Source organism: Pinus tabuliformis, chromosome J (genome assembly GCF_031772625.1).
Source record: "Pinus tabuliformis cultivar Carrire ecotype Pingquan chromosome J, CPIR1, whole genome shotgun sequence".
Classification (NCBI taxonomy): domain Eukaryota; kingdom Viridiplantae; phylum Streptophyta; class Pinopsida; order Pinales; family Pinaceae; genus Pinus; species Pinus tabuliformis.
Window position 1 is genome coordinate 1,648,717,699 of NC_142295.1, and position 19,376 is coordinate 1,648,737,074.

Here is a 19,376-nt window from a genome sequence, read left to right on the forward strand (position 1 = left end):
GCCTCTCTCTTGTACCTGTGCTGCTGTCGAAAGCGAGGCCCCTTCCACCTGATGTGGAGATAACACTCGCTGTGCTGATGAAGAAGGCGAGACCCCTTCCACCTGATGTGGAGATAATACTCGCCGTGCAGATGCAAATAAGACCCTGTGGCCTCTCTGATATGTAACATATGCTGGAGGAGTGCTGACATGTTCTGGCTCAGGAATATCAAACTGCTGTGAAGGCCCTCCCTCATCACGGACAACCTCGGGAGGTGGTTGTGGCACCATGAAGAAATCACGAGAAATGAAATCCTCCCAAGCAATACCCTGCTGTGCCAACTGATGCATCACTATGATCTCGATCAATGCATAATGATATATACTTTTGAGCTGCTGTGCGGGATTCTTCCTTTGCACTACGGGCACCATCTTCTCTATATTTCGGCACATGAAAATGGAATGTTCATCATTCGTACCTGGGTGAAATGCATCAACAAATGGATATGGTACGAATATAAACGTGAAAATCTGCCCTCACAAGTGAAATAGCGCATAATGAGCCTCATCAAGGGTGCATACTCATCCCTTAGGAATCTGAAAGGAAAAACAGCAGTAAGGTGCCTCATGCATCCAGGTTTGATGTATGGTTGATAATGAAATTTGTCTAGCAGCTTGCGCTTGGTCCATTCTTCCCCAACATTTGGTATCCCGGTGGCTTGAGCAATCATTTTAGGTGATAAGGTGAAATCTACTCCTGCAAGGTTAACATGGCCATTGTGCAAATGTAGGACAAACAAGCGGACCAGCTCTCTATGGTGTTGAATTTGTGAGATCCTCTCACAATATCCAAAGCATGATTGATATCGAAAACATGACATTGCAAGTGGACAAGCTTGCAAATGAGCCAATGAAGTGGGCTCCTCTCTAACATGCCGACCACCCTTACCACCCTTATGATACCTCCTTGGCACTTCTACCTCTGGTGTTGAACCACTGTCATAGCTCTGCTCATAATCTGATTCGGTTTCTGACATGGTTATGAAGGCAAGATGACTGAATATATTGCTGACTTGGCACCCAATTAACTGTTTTTTGACTTTTTCAAATGCTGTCACCAAGGGGACATAAATACAAGGGAATTGTTAGGGATAGGGGAACATGTGGGAATTAGGGAGAATAAACACAAAGAAGGAATTTAGGGAAAACAAACATGGGAAATTACCAAATTATGGGATTTTAAAGAGAAGTAGGGTTTTAGGAATTAAATATGCTTTTAGGAATTTTTAAGAGGAGAATGATGAAATTTCAAGGGAAAATTGGAGGGAGAAAAGTGATGAAAATGAGGGAAAAAGGAATTTACAAAGGGCAACCTTGGACAACAAGAGAAATTTAAAAACCCTAGTGCCATTGAAACTTTAAATTTTCCATAACAAGAGAGGGTTTTGATTTCTCATTTACATAGCATTTGAACACATTAATTCTCTTTTTCATTGTGCAAAACCAAATTTAGGCATAGAGGATAAGCCTACCTGCACCTTGCTTGAGAGAAAAGTCGTTTTGATGACTTGCTGGCAGTTTTTTGAGCTGAATCCCCAACGCGTAGCGCGGCCTGCCCAACGCGTAGCGCGCCTCTGACGCGTAGCGCACTTGTAAATTAACACTGGAAAAGTCTGTCTGACGCGTAGCGCGCCCCTGAAACTGCTCGACTTGCTCAAGAACTCCTAAAATCGCCTTTGCAAGGTTACACTTAGCTTGTGAGAGGCAAATGAGTTTGCAAATGAGGAGTGACATGCTTTTATAGGCTTCCTTTTAATTTTTACTTGCCCAAAACCCACTTTGTAATGTTTTGAATGTTGACACTTTTTGATTTAATTGGCTCTGACCTTTAATTTCATTTCTTTGAAAAATTGGTTGAAATGATGATTTCTTCTGAAAATTTTTGCAGGGATAGCTTCTAGGATGCTCTGGCAAAGGAGACCAAGGCTGCACTTCGACATTTGAAGAATTTGAAATTTTGAGAATTTTTACAAAATGAGATAATGACCTTTGTTTTCAAAAACAGAGTTTTTGAGAACAAGGTAAAAATTTAGTTGTACAATGATAAGAAATGTTTAATGAAGGACATCCCTCTGGCCTGCTGGTCCTTTATGACCTCTCAAGACAAAAATGGACTCAACCCTAGACCTAAGACCTTAAAACCTAAAGCAAGATGAATGACCCTTTTGAGGATTTTATTTACTTGAACAAACCTGAACCAGCAGTACCAAACAAGAGGGGAATAAAGACACAAACCCCCTCCACCAGGATTATGGCATGCCTAACGGAATGCAACATGATCACACTGATGGGACACCTAATCATGAAATGCAAAGAGCTTTGATCTCCGGTGGAGGGCTACTAGACCGACTCTAACAGATAGCACTTGTGTTATCACAATAGATGGTGATTGGTTGATTGGTACCTATGTTGACATCTTTCAAAGCTTCCTTCATCCATAATATTTCAGTACAACAATCTGCAGCAACTATATACTCAGCTTCAGCTTTAGATAGTGATATGGATGTTTGTTTTCTACTAAGCCAAGATACTAGACAATCTCCCAGGAAGAATGCATTTCCACTAGTACCTTTTCGATCATCGACGCTTCCAACCCAATCAGCATCAGTATATGCAGTCACAGTAAGAGTTGAGCTCTTAGGGTACCAAAGACCAAAATCAGGAGTTCCTTTCAAGTATCTGAGAATTCTTTTTACAGCCAACAAATGGGATTGTTTAGGAGCTGACTGAAATCTTCCCACCATTCCTACTACTTGCATAATGTCAGGTCTCGCAATAGTTAAGTATAGGAGGGCTCCAATTATTGACCTATAATGAGTTGCATCTACCAAAGGAGAGTCATCATCTTTGCTTAATTTGCAATCTGTGGTCATAGATGTGCTAATGGGTGCACAGTGTTCCATTCCATATTTTTTAAGCATGTCTTTAAGATATTTTGCTTGAGATATGAACATGTCTGCCGTGGTTTGAGATACTTGTAGTCCAAGGAAGTAAGATAACTCTCCCATCATCGACATTTCGAACTCTTTTGACATATTTTGAGCAAACTCATGGCTCATATCATCATTATTACTAGCAAAAATCAGATCATCAACATAGACAAGAGTGACTAGTAACTTATCCTCATCCATCTTCATGTAGAGATTACTTCTTGCCACCCCCTTCTTGAAGCCTTGTTGTAGATAGTGATCCAATCTTGCATACCAAGCTCTAGGAGCTTGTTTCAACCCATTTAATGCCTTTTTCAACTTACAAACAAAGTTTTTTCCTTCTGCTAGATTAAACCCTTATGGTTGCTCCATGTAGACTTCTTCCTTGAGTTCTCCATTCAGAAATGCTGATTTTACATCCATTTGATAGATTTTGAATCCTTTTGAGCAAGAAAATGCCAAGAACATCCTTATAGCTTCCATACGAGCTACTAGTGCAAAGGTTTCTTCAAAGTCGATTCCTTCAATTTGTGAATAACCTTTACAAACAAGCCTTGCCTTATTTCTGATGATTTGTCCATCTTCATTCATTTTGTTTTTGAACACCCACTTGGTTCCAATTATATTTTTATCCTTTGGATGAGGTACCAGCTCCCATGTCTCATTCTTCTCGATTTGAGACATTTCTTCTTCCATGGCTTTTACCCAATGAGGATCCTTACTTGCTTGAGTAAATGTTTCTGGTTCTATCATAGATAGGAGAGCAACATCATTTTTCTTTGGTGTACTTGTCATCCTTCTTCGGGTTTGCACCCCTTCATCTATATTGCCAATAATCTGCTCTTTTGGGTGATGTTTTAGGAGAAACTTCACCTTTGAAGGGGTTTGAGATGGTTCTTTTTCCTTGTGTTTTTCTTGATCTTTTTCCTCTTTTTCAGGTTCTTCTTCATTTTCTTCAATGAGAGGGTGAACTTTATGATCTTCAATTTCTTTTTTTGGAAGGTATTCATCAATCTTCACATCAATGCTTTCCACTATTTTCCATAGTAGATTATTGTAGCACTTGTAAGCTTTGCTCCTTGTAGAATATCCAAGGAATATTCTTTTGTCAACCCGAGAATCAAATTTTCCTGGTGAGTCATCATTGATTTTTATGAAGCACTTGCTTCCAAAAATCTTGAAGTATTTTACTAAAGCAAGTCTTCCTTTCCATAATTCATAAGGAGTCTTCTCATTATTTGGTCTTAGTTGAGTTCGATTCAAGGTATAAACAACTATCTCCATTGCGTCTCTCCAGAATTTTCGCTGCAAGTCAGTTGCTATTAACATTGTTCTTGCCATTTCTTGAACAGTTCGGTTTCTTCTTTCAACTACCCCATTTTGCTTGGGTGTTCTGGCAGCAGAGAGTTCTCTTTCGATTCCATGTACTTTACAGAATTCATCAAATTCTTTTGATGTGAATTCTCCCCCTCTATCCGTTCTAAGACATTTAATCTTAGAATCCTTTTCATTTTCTACAAGAGCTTTAAGATTCTTAAAACATTCAAATGCCTCGGATTTATACTTTATGAAATATACCCACATCATTCTAGTATAGTCATCAACAAATAAAGCAAAGTACCTTTCTCCTTGGAGTGTCGGAGTTCTAGTTGATCCACATAAATCAGCATGGATGATCTCCAAAGGTTTTGATGTAGAGAACTCCTTGGTCTTGTGGCTGGTTCTATTTTGCTTTCCATGTTGACATGGACTACATACTCCTTTATTTGGCTTGAATAACTTTGGGATGTCTCGTACTACATTAATCTTGCTTATATTAATCAAGTTATCAAAACTTGTATGTCGAAGTCGCTTGTGCCACAACCAACTTTCATCTGTTTGACTTAAGTAACATTTATCTTCTTGAATTTTGTTCAGAATGTAGACGTTATCTGATGTTTTAACTCCTTTCGCCACAAGTTCCCCTGAGGAAGAGTTCCTTATTTCACAATCTTTAGTGCTAAAGACAACATTATGTCCTTGATCACAGATTTGGCTAACACTCAAGATATTGTGTTTGAGCTTGTCTACTAGCGAAGCATTTTGAGCCTTTCCTTTTCCATTGATAAGGGTAACAGTTCCTTTTCCAGCAATTTTGGCAAATCCACTTCCAAAGGATACATTTCATTCCTTTTTGTTCAATGAGACAAACTTCCTCTTGTCACATGTCATATGTCTGGAGCACCCACTATCCACAAACCAATGATTTTCATCATTGTGAGCACATAGAGCTAGGCCACATTTATCCGTGTTGGGATTCTCATTTTTTGCTTCTCTTCTTTTGAGGGGGCAATTTTGTTCATTATGTCCATTATAATTACATAATGAGCAAATTGGATTAACTTTGGCCAAGGGATCAAAAGAGTTGTAGGTCTTGATTTGTCCTTGCCCTTTGAGACCATATGGTTTGTTTGTTTGATCCTTCAATTTTGGTGTTTCATTCTTATGAGCCATGCAATGTTTAGCTTGATGACCAAAATTTTTACAATAAAAAAAATGCCCAAAAAAGAGAGTTTTGTACCTGTCGTAATAGCCATGATTAGAATCAACATTCTTCCTTGGAGTTACTCTCTCTTCATTCTTTGGATTTGAGATGGGCCTTTGATGAAATAATCTTTCTTCTTTTGGGTTGCTGGAAAGTATGTGGGCATAGCCTTTCGCATTATTCTTGTTACTTGATGATTCTCCTTTAAAACCTATCCCAGATTTGTCATGTTGAGGATTTTGAGCATTTAGGATAATGTCAAGTATTTGAGAGCTTTCCCAACCCTTTTTGACTTGCTCCAATTCCTTCCTCAGAGATACTATTTCGGCTTCACATTCTTCACAAATTTCTTCTTTTTCTTTTAGCTTATTTTTCAAGAGGTCTTTTCTTCTTTTTGCTTCCTCCTTTTCTACCTTGAGAGAAATGATTTTATTTCATAATTTATCATTTTCTTCAGTGGCACTTATTAACAACTCATCTACATTTCTTTCTAGACCTGAATCATCATCATTTGTGAATGCCATGAATAATACTTCTTGGCTTCCAGCATAGCCATTTTCTTCATCTGATTCATCATTACCTCCTTTGCGATGAGGGAAATGATTAGTTGATTTCTTTTTTATGACTACAAATTCATCTTCATCAAACTCATTTTGCTTAGAGAAGAAATTTTCTTATTGAACCCTTTTTTTTTGTATACCATCCTTTTAGAATTTTCCTCATCATCATTATCATGCTTAAGAGGACATTTTGTAGCATAATGACCTATTCTTCCACACTTGAAACAAATAAGAGTGTACTTACGTTTTAGCTTGGATAGTTTCTTTAGTCTTCGTACAAATTGCGCCAATTCGGATTCAACATCGGAGTCATCAACTACTAGTATTCCATTCTTTACCCTTTTTTTATTTTGAGAACTTGAATGCTGCATCTTTGGAACTTGGGCTTCCTTTTCTCATCTCATAGGCAATGAGGATTCCATGAAGTTCATCCATCTTGAGAGTATCTAGGTCCTTCATCTCTTCTATAACACTTTGGAGTCAAATCTGTCTGGGAGAGATCTTAAGACCTTTTGAACAATAGTGCTTTCTTCAATGTTTTCTTCCAATCCTTTAAGAGAGTTGACCACTTCAGCGACTCGGAGAAAGTATGATGCAATATCTTCTTCATCATGCATTTTCAGACTTTCAAATTGTCTTCTATGAGTTTGAAGCTTTGCCTTCTTAACTTTGGTGTCCCCATCGTATAAGCTAACTAGCTTATCCCATACTTCTTTGGCCGAGTCCGAATTCATGACTTTTGTAAATTCAGAATCAGTGATTCCACTAGTGATGGAATTTAAGGCTTTTTCATTTGCAATGTAAGCTTTCCTTTCGTCTTGATCTGTCGGAAGAGTGGAAGGAGTTGTGTACCCATTTAAAACCGAATGCCAAACTTCAGGTCCAAGGGACATTAAGTAGTAGGGCATTCTTTTTTTCCAAAAACCAAAATTTGTGCCATCGAATAGGGGAAGTCTTCCTAACACTTTTTGATTTCTCATTGTGACTAAGAATCCTTCTTCTAGCTGTTAGGCTGATATGAAGAAGCTGGCTCTGATACCAATTATTGGAAACATTGAGAGCAGGGGTGAATCAGTATTCCTTTTCAAGTGTTATTTTTACCAGTTAAATCATTTATATTTAGAACACAAAATGAAAAATAGGAATAAATGCTTTTATTAATATAATCTTTACAAGAAATCAGGTACAATATATATAGGGCCCCAACCTAGTGCCAAGCACCAACTTGGACTTTTTGTGAGGCTCCAACCTCTAGGGCACCAACCCTATCTTGGCAAGGCACCAACCTTGGATTTAGGAGCACCAACTCTAAGAACACCAATCCTTCCAATTCTTAGGCACCAACCCCAAGGGCTCCGACCCTATCTTGTCAAGGCTCAAATCTTGGATTTAGGAGCACCAACTCCAAGGACACCAATCCTTCCAATTTTGAGGCACCAACCCCAAGGGCTCCGACCCTATCTTGTCAAGAATTGTTTTGATTGTAGTACACTGCTCTCAAAATCTTCTTCACTATGGTCTGTCAATCAACAGCTTCACTGTAGTCTCCATGCTACATCATCAATGACAACATGTCTTCATATGAAGGAGTCTTCACAACTCTTCATAGTGCCCACACAGAGTCTGCAAAGTTACCTCATGATGATTTCAAATAGCCATCATGATCTCCAATAATGTCTCCAAGATCTGCTCATGGTTTTCAACAAGATATCTTTGATAAGTTGCGTTAAGCCTCAATGTCTGCACAAAAAACAATTCTCTGTTTCAACCCGTTGTTCTATCTGCCGTGGTAAGTGCTTCAGGAGTGACTGCTTCTCACTGTTCTTAGTGTCACGATATCTTACTTCCAAGGATCATACTCACAAATACTTCAATACTAGTGTAGTCTATTGCTCCCTTCAAATGATGGCAGACCAAACCTTATTTTGCTTCACTAAATTGTTCTTGGAGTTGTAAAAATTTCTGTTTTCCCACCCCGGTTTTCAGTTTCACCTTATTTCTCCCATGTAGTTAAATGCCCTTTCCCATATCCATACATTCAACAACTGAAAAAATAATTTTTTTGCTGAAAACACATTCTGGAAATTTTACAGAATGCTGGAAAATGCAGAAATAAAAAATCAGCAGGTACAAACAGTCATTTAACACATTTGAACACAGTGATTTTTGGTCAATGTGACTCTAGAAAACCCCCCTACAACTCTTGGGGAAAACTAGTTCGAAAGCTCTTCTTTATTTCTGGAAAATGCAGTTTTTAACAGTGAGAAATATTCAGCAAAAAAACAGCAAGCAAATTTTACAACTTATCTTTTTTTCGTGCCTCACAGCCAACTGGAAAATACAGCAAATAAGACAGCAATAAATGTTGTACAGCCTCCTCGATTTTCGTGCCCACTTTCAGCCTTAAATGCTGCTATACGGCCTGCAATAAATGCGTTGTACGGACCTCGATTTGCATGCAGAAAAATAGCAATACGTTGTACTGATTTCCTTGGAAAACGTGCCAACAAATTGCTCCTCGATTTCTGTGCAAACTACTCCTCGATTTCTGTGCAAACAGCTATACGGATTTCTAGAAAATCGTGCAAAAATCTGCCTTTCACTGTGTGCTGAATCAGCTGTACAAATTTGCTAAACTGATGCCCTCGAATGTGTGCCAAGCTGCTGTCTCCTTCTCCTCCCTGTTCAGAAATCTCTTTTGCTCTCTTGCTCTCTCTCTCTCAATCTACTCATGAAAGAATGAATGACCTTTTCCTCCTTTTCCTCCCTTAATCCAACCCTAAGTGACTTTTGGGTGATCCCTAAATCTAATGGCTGAAATAGATTGAGATCTAGGGTTGAGAATAAATGCTCATTTAAATCTCACTTTCTATTTTTTTATTCACCCCACTTTAATAAAGACCCACTTAGTCATTTATTTCCAAAGTCACTTTTTGTTAAAATTGGCAACCAGGGCAAAACTTCATGTGGGTCATCTTATTCATGGCTAATAATATTTTTATTATATTCCTCTCGTCGAGAGGTGTAGGATTGATATAAAGATCATCCAATTCCGATAAGTATTCATGAAGATATGAATTTATTTTGATTATGGAATTATTATCAAGCCGACCTACAACTCATGTAGGCTCAGAAGCCCAACAGTCGCATCTATTCACCCACCAACTTTGTGTATAAATATAAGAGGACTTTTCCTCATTTGGACTCACTCATCTCATCACATCTCTCTCTCTCTACTACACAGATATGAGTCTCTTCTCTACTGCGCTAAAATGGGTCTCTCTCTCTCACACATTTGAAGCCGGAAACTGCTGAAACTAAAGCTGCAACTGCAGAAGTAAAGATTGACTTGCATGGCCTAGAAGATCTCCTCTTTGGAACTGCGCTGTAGGTCCATCTGAACCTCCTTTGAAAGCCGCAACTTTCTACGAACAGTTTGCAAGATATCGACTGCCCTAGTTTGAAGCCGGAAACTGCTGAAACTGAAGCTGCAACTGCAGAAGTAAAGATTGACTTGCGTGGCCTAGGAGATCTCCTCTTTGGAACTGCGCTGTAGGTCCATCTGAGCCTCTTTTGAAAGCCGCAACTTTTGGTGGTGGAATGAAATCAATCCGACGAACGGTTTGCAAGATATCGACTGCACTAGTTTGAAGCCGGAAACTGTTGAAACTGAAGCTGCAACTGCAGAAGTAAAGATTGACTTGCATGGCCTAGAAGATCTCCTCTTTGGAACTGCGTTGTAGGTTCATCTCAACGTCCTTTGAAAGCCGCAACTTTTGGTGGTGGAATGAAGTCAATCCGACGAACGGTTTGCAAGATATCGTCTGCCCTAGTTTGATAATGAAGCCGCTAATGCTGATGCTGCTGATCTAGGGTTTGCTACTGCTGATATGAATCAGATTTATTGTACTATTTCTCTCTGCTGAATTATTGAAGATAAAAGAAGATTTGATCAAAGGGTTTCCCCACACATTGTGGGGTTTGTCCCTGGCTAGCCGCCACATCTTGTGTCTCTTGTCTTGGCTTGTTTTCTGTCGATCGTTTAATGTTCTATTTGCACTTTACTTTATGTACATGTGATTGCTAATCGGTGGAATATAATAAGAAAAAGAAGTAAACAGTTATAAGCATAGAACATACCATAACTTAACATGGTATCGGAGCTGAGGTGGAGACAAAGCCCAAGCAAGAGCAAGAGCAATCATTGAAGAGAAGATTGGGAAGGCTATCATAAAAGAACTATGGGGTCCTCAACACTCTTTCCTGCCGAAGACAAGCTCCGTGAGAAAGCTGACTATCACGGATGGAAGATGTCTATTGATCTAACCCTTGAAGATCAAGGAGTGCTGGACCATGTAAGAGGCAATATTGTTGAGCCTCCATCAAATGCATCCGCTGCTGCCTGGAACAAATGAAAAAATGGAGAAGTCAAAACAATAGAAGATCATCCGGGACTCTATCGACAAGCACTTGGTGGCCTACATCTCTGAACTGGACACCTCCAAGGAAATCTACGATAGACTGGTGAGTTTATTTAAAGTTAATGATGCAAATCAAGTTTTGTTTCTTAGAAATAAGCTGAGGGAAATCAAGAAGGGTAAGGATGAAAGTATGCAAGCATACTTCTTAAGAATCACCGAGATCAAGAACGATCTCCTATCTATTGAGGAAACTATTACTGACAGAGAAATGGCACTCACAACTCTTGGAGGATTACCATCCGAATGGTATGTGTTCAAGACTACTCTTCTGAACTATAATGTAATTCCTGGTTTCGAGGAATTAATGGCTAGATGCATTCAAGAAGAAACAAGGGAAGAAGTGCAAGAAATGCCCATGCCTAAAGATCCTCCTGCTGCCTTTTCTTCTCATGCAAAGAGAAGAAAGGACTCACACCGGGACGATGATCAAAATCCCTTTGATGGCAAATCAAAGGAATGACAAATTCAACAGCAAAGGTAAGAGGAGAGCTGGAGATCGAGGAAGAGGACAACCATTCAAGAAGGCTAGAAAGTCTAGGATGTATTAAATGCACCTGATCTCAGAAGGAACCTAGTGTCCATCTTGGCAATGGAAGACAGAGGCTACAAGGTAACCTTCAGCAATGGCAAGGTATGTATATGGAAAAATAATGTTAAATATGCCTTTACTCTTGGGTTTAGTATTGACTCATTATATCAGGTCGATGGAAGTCCGAACTTTGGCATCGGAGGTTTTCCCACCTTCATTACAAAGTTCTACCCGATGTAAGATAGATGGTAACAGGGATGCCCGAATTCCAAGTAGAGAAAGAAGGTGTATGTCCGGGATGTGCCAAAGGAAAGCTCAAAAGGGGACGATTCCCCTCAAGCCAAAGCAAGACCTCCGATATATTACAGTTGGTTCACTCAGGCATACCTGAGATTGGCATTAAGAGGGAGACTACTACACCACATACTCCTGAGCAGAATGGTGTGGTGGGAAGGAAGAACTGCACGATGATGGAAGTTGTCCGGGCCATGCTACATGATCAAAGACTTCCAAAGTTTCTATGGGTTGAAACTACAATCACTGCCGTATATGTACAAAATCGATGCCCTCATCAAGCATTGGGTTCCAAGACTCCTGAAGAAAAATTCACCGGTAAGAAACCTGATGTTTCTCATTTTAAAATTTTTGGAAGCCCTGTATACTTTCATGTGCCGAAAGAGAAAAGAAATAAATTGGGAGCATCTGGAAAGAAGGGAATTTTCGTGGGCTATGGTAAAAATACTAAAGGCTATAGAATCTATGTAGCCGGTCAAAGGGAAGTCATAATTAGTCATGATGTCACCTTTGACGAAGATATGGCTCTCAGCAAGGTGATCAATCTTCCGACTTTGGGGAGCTCTCAAGAAGCCGACACCAGGGAACCGAAAGAAAAGGATGATGAATCAATGTCTGATGTAGAAGAACCCATGGATCCGATTGATCCTCCTCCATATGAGCCTTCCTCTTCTAGGAAGAGGCCTTCATGGCTTAAGAGGTTACTTGATGATGCTGAAGGACATGCTGCACCCCGAGGAACCTTTCGTGAAAGTAGAAACCTAATAGGTGTGAGGACCACAATTCAGACAATTTTTTTTTTTTTTTTTTTTTTTTTTTTTTACAGCAAATACAACCAGAAAGAAACACATTGAATTTTCAACTTATTTAGCACACACATTCCTGACACTCATTCAGGAAAACATATCATGACATACATTTACATATGTTTAACTAAGATCAATAGTAATGAAATACATGTGTACTATTCACCAGAAGGCGAGACTCCGCTTGCTCTGCTGTTACTGGTACTCCCTTGTAGCTGGTCACCTCCGCGAGTGAATGATGACGCACTTGATCCAAATGCGAATACCCACCGGTTAACCTCCCAGCCTACTCCTTGGGTACTCTTCTTCCCCGCGGACCCCCGAGCTGCAATGGGGTTGTTCAATGGAGACAAGCACTAGCTAGTAGAGGAGAGCACACCTTGGCTCAAGAGTCCCCTCTCTAAATCCTCTACCTCACCAAACTCACTATAGCTTCGTAATCACTGCTCTCACAACATCTCATCCATCCAACAATAGGGTTCCCCAAAAAAAAGTCCCTTCTTCCATGGCTTGCCCCTTCTTTTATAGGAGTCCTCATAGGTGACACTTGTCATGTCATGCATAATTAATTATTTTTTTATAATTCAATAGCATGATTATTCACCCACCCATGTGTCATTCTCACATCAAGGGTCTCCCAAATTATTTACTTAAATTTTTAGTTAAAACTAATATTTTCCTCACCTCAACAAGATTCCTATTTCTTCTCCTAGTTGTCTCTTTATTCCCCCCTTTTATTCCTTAATTTGTGTTCATTACTTGAAGTCAATTAATGAGTCAAGATTTTATCCCCAATCTACTCCCTAATTTAACTCAGGTTATCTCCTAGATGGATATTCTTATGTTGGTTGTTGACACATGGAGCTTCTCTACATTTCTCTAAATTTAATTTATTATTCTCATTTTAATTCACCTTCCCCTTTTCTTAATTAGGTTTAAATTAGTTTAGGATTAATCTTTATCCTTACTATTATGTTTGTCTTTCCCCTTTTTCCTAATTAAACCACATAATCTTCCTAGTATTTTCCAAAATGGGAAGGGTAGAGTTTTTAAGGTACTTTATTTTAATTCTTCCTATGATCCTCCTTATTCCAAGTTTTATTTTTGATTTAATTACATTGGATTATAATCATCATTTACCCTTGATGTAAATTTACCTAGTTTTCATTCCTTGCTTATATTTATTTATTATTATTTATTTTTAATGATTCCAAGGATGCCAAGTTTGGTTGTGCCCTTCAAGAACTTCCCTAGAAGTTCCAAGGGTGCCACACCTAATAGTTTATTTGTGATGTCAGGGGTGCCAGTTTGGTTGTGCCCTTCAAGAACTTCCCTAGAAGTTCCAAGGGTGCCACACCTAATAGTTTATTTGTGATGCCAAGGGTGCCAAGTTGGTCGTGCCCTTCAAGAAATTCCCCTGAAGTTCCAAGGGTGCCACACCACTTGCCCTTCAAGCATCCAGTGATTACGAGGGGAAAGTATAGTGCAACGTCATAGACCACTGTCATCTCTTATGTTGCCTGCTATAGTGAGAATAATGGTGTCAGGGATCAAGGAATCCGCCTTGATGCGTGCCCCCCAGTAAAGTCCTCATGAGCGAACCAACTTTGGAACCTGCCCTCATGGCATCGTGATCTTCAAGGCGAAGGTGTTTCAACCCTTCCAGCCCAAGTCACGGCGGGAGTGCTAGTGGGTGAGATCAGGGACCCTGTCCCACCCCTCCCATGTAGTTCCATCCACTTGTACAACCCCATCACCCATATGTGAGTCATTCGGTCAAGCAACTAATCTGTGCCTGCAACCATTAATATATCATCCGAATATAGTTAAACATATATGGCAGATTCCAAGATCAACTTAGACTTTCAAAGATAAAGTAATATAAATTTTCATCAAACCAGTTGTTATCGACATGTCATATGCGAGTGCCTCTGATGGTTTCCTGCCATACTCAATAATCATCAATAACACGGTTTCTCAATGTTAGTCAATTATCATAATAGCATCATTAACAATTCCTGGTCATTCACATCATTGTCCATTGTAAGTCTGAACTAAAGGAAGTAGGTAACATAGGGGACACATCCCTCATGGCTATTATCAATAATCATCAATGGAAACATACATATTCATTAAGCTATCACATCGTAACATCGTAGAAATATACCTATCCATAAATTTATCCTCATTATGCTTTTAGTAGAGCGCATACATATTCTTTACTACCCTCATCATAATTTCAAATAGAGACCAACTTAACTATTAATATTGCAATCATCAGAATACTGATAGATAAGATACATAACCATTCATGCTACCATAATATCAATGGAAAGCATTCATAAACATCACAACCATGAATATCTCAATCGCTAATAATAGTGTCATGGGTCCAGATCCTTAATCCGAGGTCCTCGAAGAATAGAGTGTCTGAGATAATGTCGTATCCGGGTCAGGAAACTAGAGTGGGCACTACAATAGGTATCAAGGATACCTGACCATCATGAGCACGATCATACAAAATGAGCCTTCGTCATTCTCAGATGCCGTCAAGCATCAAGTGTGGAAGGATGCTATGACCGAAGAATATGAGTCTATCATAAAGAATGATGTTTGGGAAGTAGTTCCCAGACCCCAGGACAAGACTGTTGTTACTTCCAAATGGCTTTACAAGATAAAGCATGCAGCAGGTGGAACCACGGAAAAGTATAAGGCTCGAGGAAGGTATAGACTATGATGAGATATTTGCACCTATTGCCAGATATACGACCATCCGCTCGATCATAGCCCTTGCCGCTTCACAAGGATGGAACCTACATCAGATGGATGTCAAGACTGCGTTCTTGCACGGTTTGATCAAAGAAGAGGTCTACGTGGAGCAACCCAAAGGATTTGAGATTTATGATTGAAAATCTCATGTATGCAGGTTGAAGAAGGCTCTCTATGGGCTGAAGCAAGCACCCCGAGCATGGTATGAGAAGATCAATAGCTACTTGATGAAGCTGGGATTCGCTAGGAGTGAAGCCGATCCTAACCTTTACTTTAAGGTTGAAGATGAAAAGCCTATCATACTGGTGTTGCATGTGGATGACCTCTTTCTACAGGTGCAAACCCTCTCATTCACAAATGTAAGAGGGAGATGGCTTCTGAATTTGAAATGAAGGACCAAGGACTTGAAGTGTGGCAAAAGCCAAGAGAAATTTTCCTATCTCAAGGAAAATATGTGACGCAGGTCTACCCTGCATAAACCCAGAATCTTCCCCAATAGTGTAAATATAAATGTTTCTCCAAATCTCTGAAATTGAAGATTCCAATCTGGCAATTTCACAACCATCACAATGGTTCAATGGAGCGGAAGCTTGTCAAACATATGGTTCAATAACCACGAACCCAATATATATTGCGTCCAACTCCCAAAAGTTTAACAATTAACATTGGTCCCATTTAGTATGTGCGCCTTACTTTTTTCTGAACTCGACATTGTTTATTCAACCCAACCTTTCTCATGAACGCCTCTGCAAATTCAAGTGCGCCTACTCCAACGCTCTCCCACTTCAATTGTCGTTATGCCGTGTACAGAATTTGATCAAAGTCAAATATCAACTATTGACTTAACCGTGGTCGATTCCACCAACAATGCCAGAGTGTTTCAATTCTCCATTCGACCTTCCCAATTTACAGAACTCAGGCTTACAAAACAAGTGTTGGGCCCCCAGTTAAACGTTCAACGCTTTTGCCGAAGTCTTTCACCTTATTCAATGCTGTTAAACAATCTCTGCACATTCATACCAAACAGGATTTCATATATGAACAAATTACGGCAATAGACCTGGTTCAACATAAAACGACAGCCACCATGCCATTTATATTCAATTCCATCCAACAGCGTTTTCCATCAATCGAATTCTGTTTCATTTGTCAATTGACAGGACATAAGATTAGATTCAATTATAAACTTCTGCGTACGTTCCAGAAGATGCAAAATGCCGAGTTAGACTTTGTCATAACTGACATCGCTCCAGGGAAATAGAGTTCCCCACGCTTCACCCAATTTGACATACCTTCAGTTCATCACCGCGGCATATAAAACATGAATCCAGCAACTCATTCATAAGTCGACATTAAAATCAATTCTTCGCAGAAATACCATTAAAATTCATGCACTCCATACAACGATTCATTCATATCTCTAATTGCGCTATGCAAATTGAATTCCATTCAATGTGTAGGTCGATTTTAATTGAAATCGACCTTTCCTCCTCCTATACTTTACACAGAATTTCAAGCGTTTCATTCACATTCCATGCGCTGAGAACACAAACTCAACTACCTTGACCAATGTTGTAGATCGATTTCTAGCTGCTTCAAGTTATCGCTCCAATTTCACTGTAGTGTAAGATTTTACAAACACTATACACATTCATCCAATGTCAAATTCTAACTGAAGGTCGGTCTCAATATTTGCTCCCCACTACCAACTATTCCAGCATCGATTATTCAGAACGATTTTCCATTACTCTGTAAAATTTGACTCATTTCATGGCATTAAACTCAAACAACGATTTCACCACCAGATTATATAAAATGTGCATTCTCAATTTAAACTCAGTTACAGAAAATATACACCACTCTAGAAATCGAACCACACAACTCTGAGAACACTTTTCACATTAATAATAAAAATACTTACAGACTTTGCCTTTGCCGGATATTCAACATTAACGGCCTTACAATTGCCCGGAGGCTTTCAAGCTTTGGCTGTCCAAGCTTCACTTTCTCCTCTCTATTCTATCCTATCTACCCCAATTTGCCTTTGAGGCTCATAAATTTATACAAATTGAATTAAACCAATTTAGGTTCAAATCCCTTTAATCACTCAACAAAGTCCTCAAATATCTCAACACCCCTACAATCTAGATTTTATCCCTAAAATCTTGAAACTAAATCTAACTTAGGCTCCATCATTAATTCTTAATTATCTCAAGGCTAATTCCTCTCATGTTTTCAGTTGTTTGGAAACACTTATAAATCCTCTCAAAATCTCACAAATATTTACATAAAATTAATAATTTCTCGAAAACATGAGACCCCTTAGTTTTAATAAATACAATGTATTTTTCCGAGTCTATGCTCCTGCATCAATATGTGGTGAAGATATTGGAAAGATTCGGAATGGTGGACTACAAGCCTGTAACTACTCCAATGGAGCTTGACTTCAAGAAGTTAAGCGGTAGTGCTGCTGGACCTGTTTTACGAAATGCTACCGAGTATCGGCAACACGTCGGAGCATTAATGTTCTTAGTGAACTCCCGTCCAAATATATGCTTTGTAGTCAACACGTTGAGCCAGCATATGGTTGAACCACACCACATACACTGGATTGGTGCCAAGAATCTTCTGAGATATCTTCGTGGCACAATGAGTTAAGATACACTGTCGAAGATGTGAGACTACTTGGATATACTGATGCTGATTGGGCAGGCAGTGTGGTGGACCGTAAGAGCACTTCCGAGTGCTGTTTCACCTTAGGATTTGCTTCAATATCCTGGATGAGCAGGAAGCAGAAGTTGGTGACTTTGAGCACCGCTGAAGCAGGATATACTGTTGCTAGCATGACCTCGTGTGAGGCAGTCTGGTTGCGAAAGCTCTTCAGTGAGCTGTTTGGATACCATTGTGATTCTCTATAACAACCAGAGGTGGGATTCGATTATTGAGGAATCCCGTATTCGTCGATTGCTCCAGCAGATAGACATCATCTGGGATATGGTAAGTTGATGAGCAAGGAGGCTCCATCGCATTAAGATGATGTACAGGTTGATACACCTTGTCAAAGCCCTGAGGAAAGATCTAATTTGTGATTTTCCCAAACGACTTCGAGTCATCAAGAAACCCTTTTTACAAGGGTCCTGCATGTTGCATACATTGAGCTCTGGGAGCTCTGAGGGCTTGTGGTTCTTACTGGAGCAACATACGACCACAGGGTGACTCAGCCTCCCCTGGTGGTGCGCACTGGAACAAGATGATTTGCTCTCTTGTGGAACAAGATGATTCGCTCTCTTTTGGAACAGGATGATTCGCTCTCCTGTGTAGCAAGATGATTAGTTCTTCTGTGAGGCCTGGATTGATGTCTTCTCCATGGCGATTGTAGCAGGATTGATGTGTTCTCCTGTGAGGCCTGGATTTATGTGTTCTCCATGGCGATTGTAGCAGGATTGATGTGTTCTCCTGTGAGGCCTGGAATGATGTGTTCTCCATGGCGGCCTGGATTGATGTGTTCTCCATGGCGATTGTAGCAGGATTGATGTGTTCTCCTGTGAGGATAGGATTGATTAGTTCTCCTGTCGAGGCATCCTACCCATGCAGTCTGGGACTCATGGGAAGTACCTCTCATCTGATCAATGAGCAGGGAAATGAAGTTAGGGACCATAGTAGTACCGATGGACGCATCGTTGTAACTACCGTACTCCCTACGCTAGGATAACCTCCATTGATCTGGGATCAATGATACTGGTCTGGGACCAGTGGTAGGAGTTGTACCATACTATGACGCTGACTTCGGGTTGGTTGAGACTGGTCTGGGATCAGTGGTACATACTCTGAGACTGACTTTGAGTCAGTGGAGGATGATATTGGTTTGGGACCATTGGAGTTGTACTCACTATGACGTTGACTTTGGGTTGTGTTAGACTCTGTCTTGTATGACAGTGTGAGATTGATTCTTCTTCAAAACCCTGTTTTGAAGAAGAAATCATTAAATGTGTTTTTTAGAATATGTAATTTGTCAATATGTATCAAATTTTCCAGCTCTTCAAAAGGCAGCAGCTTCCTCAGCTCCTATCTTTGCAAAAGCACAAACAGAAGAAAACAAAACATCATCAACAATCAGAGGCAAAGCAAGTTACAAGCGATTTGAGAGGTCTCACTAGAAATCCCAAACAACTTCTATATTATGAAGACAAGAAAGATTATGGTAAAGCACACCAGTTTTCAGGGAATATAATTCTTGATCAATCAATTGTCATAGATAGGTCAGCTGTCCGGCTGTATAACGATCATCAGGATTGCTTCATTGATATCTGCTCTCCAGAAGTGCTCCTTCTCTTTACCGATAATTTTGACTATCAACAAGCAAGGCCTCTTTAAATCCTTCTTCTCCTTGATGATTCATTGGTGAACAGGATGCAATCAGTTTGGTAGAGTAAGAGCAGTCATT

At 39.7% G+C, this 19,376-nt stretch overlaps 1 protein-coding gene and 1 pseudogene across 1 annotated transcript in view; one reads left to right on the plus strand and one right to left on the minus strand.

The window, feature by feature from the left end:
• The window catches only part of LOC149233861 (flap endonuclease GEN-like 1), a 116,331-nt pseudogene that overhangs the window by 94,799 nt on the left and 2,156 nt on the right, over positions 1-19,376 (plus strand).
• LOC149233862 (Pseudouridine synthase family protein) overlaps positions 1-19,376 on the minus strand; it is a 336,954-nt gene that overhangs the window by 32,691 nt on the left and 284,887 nt on the right. The gene's annotated exons all lie outside the window — the stretch shown is intronic.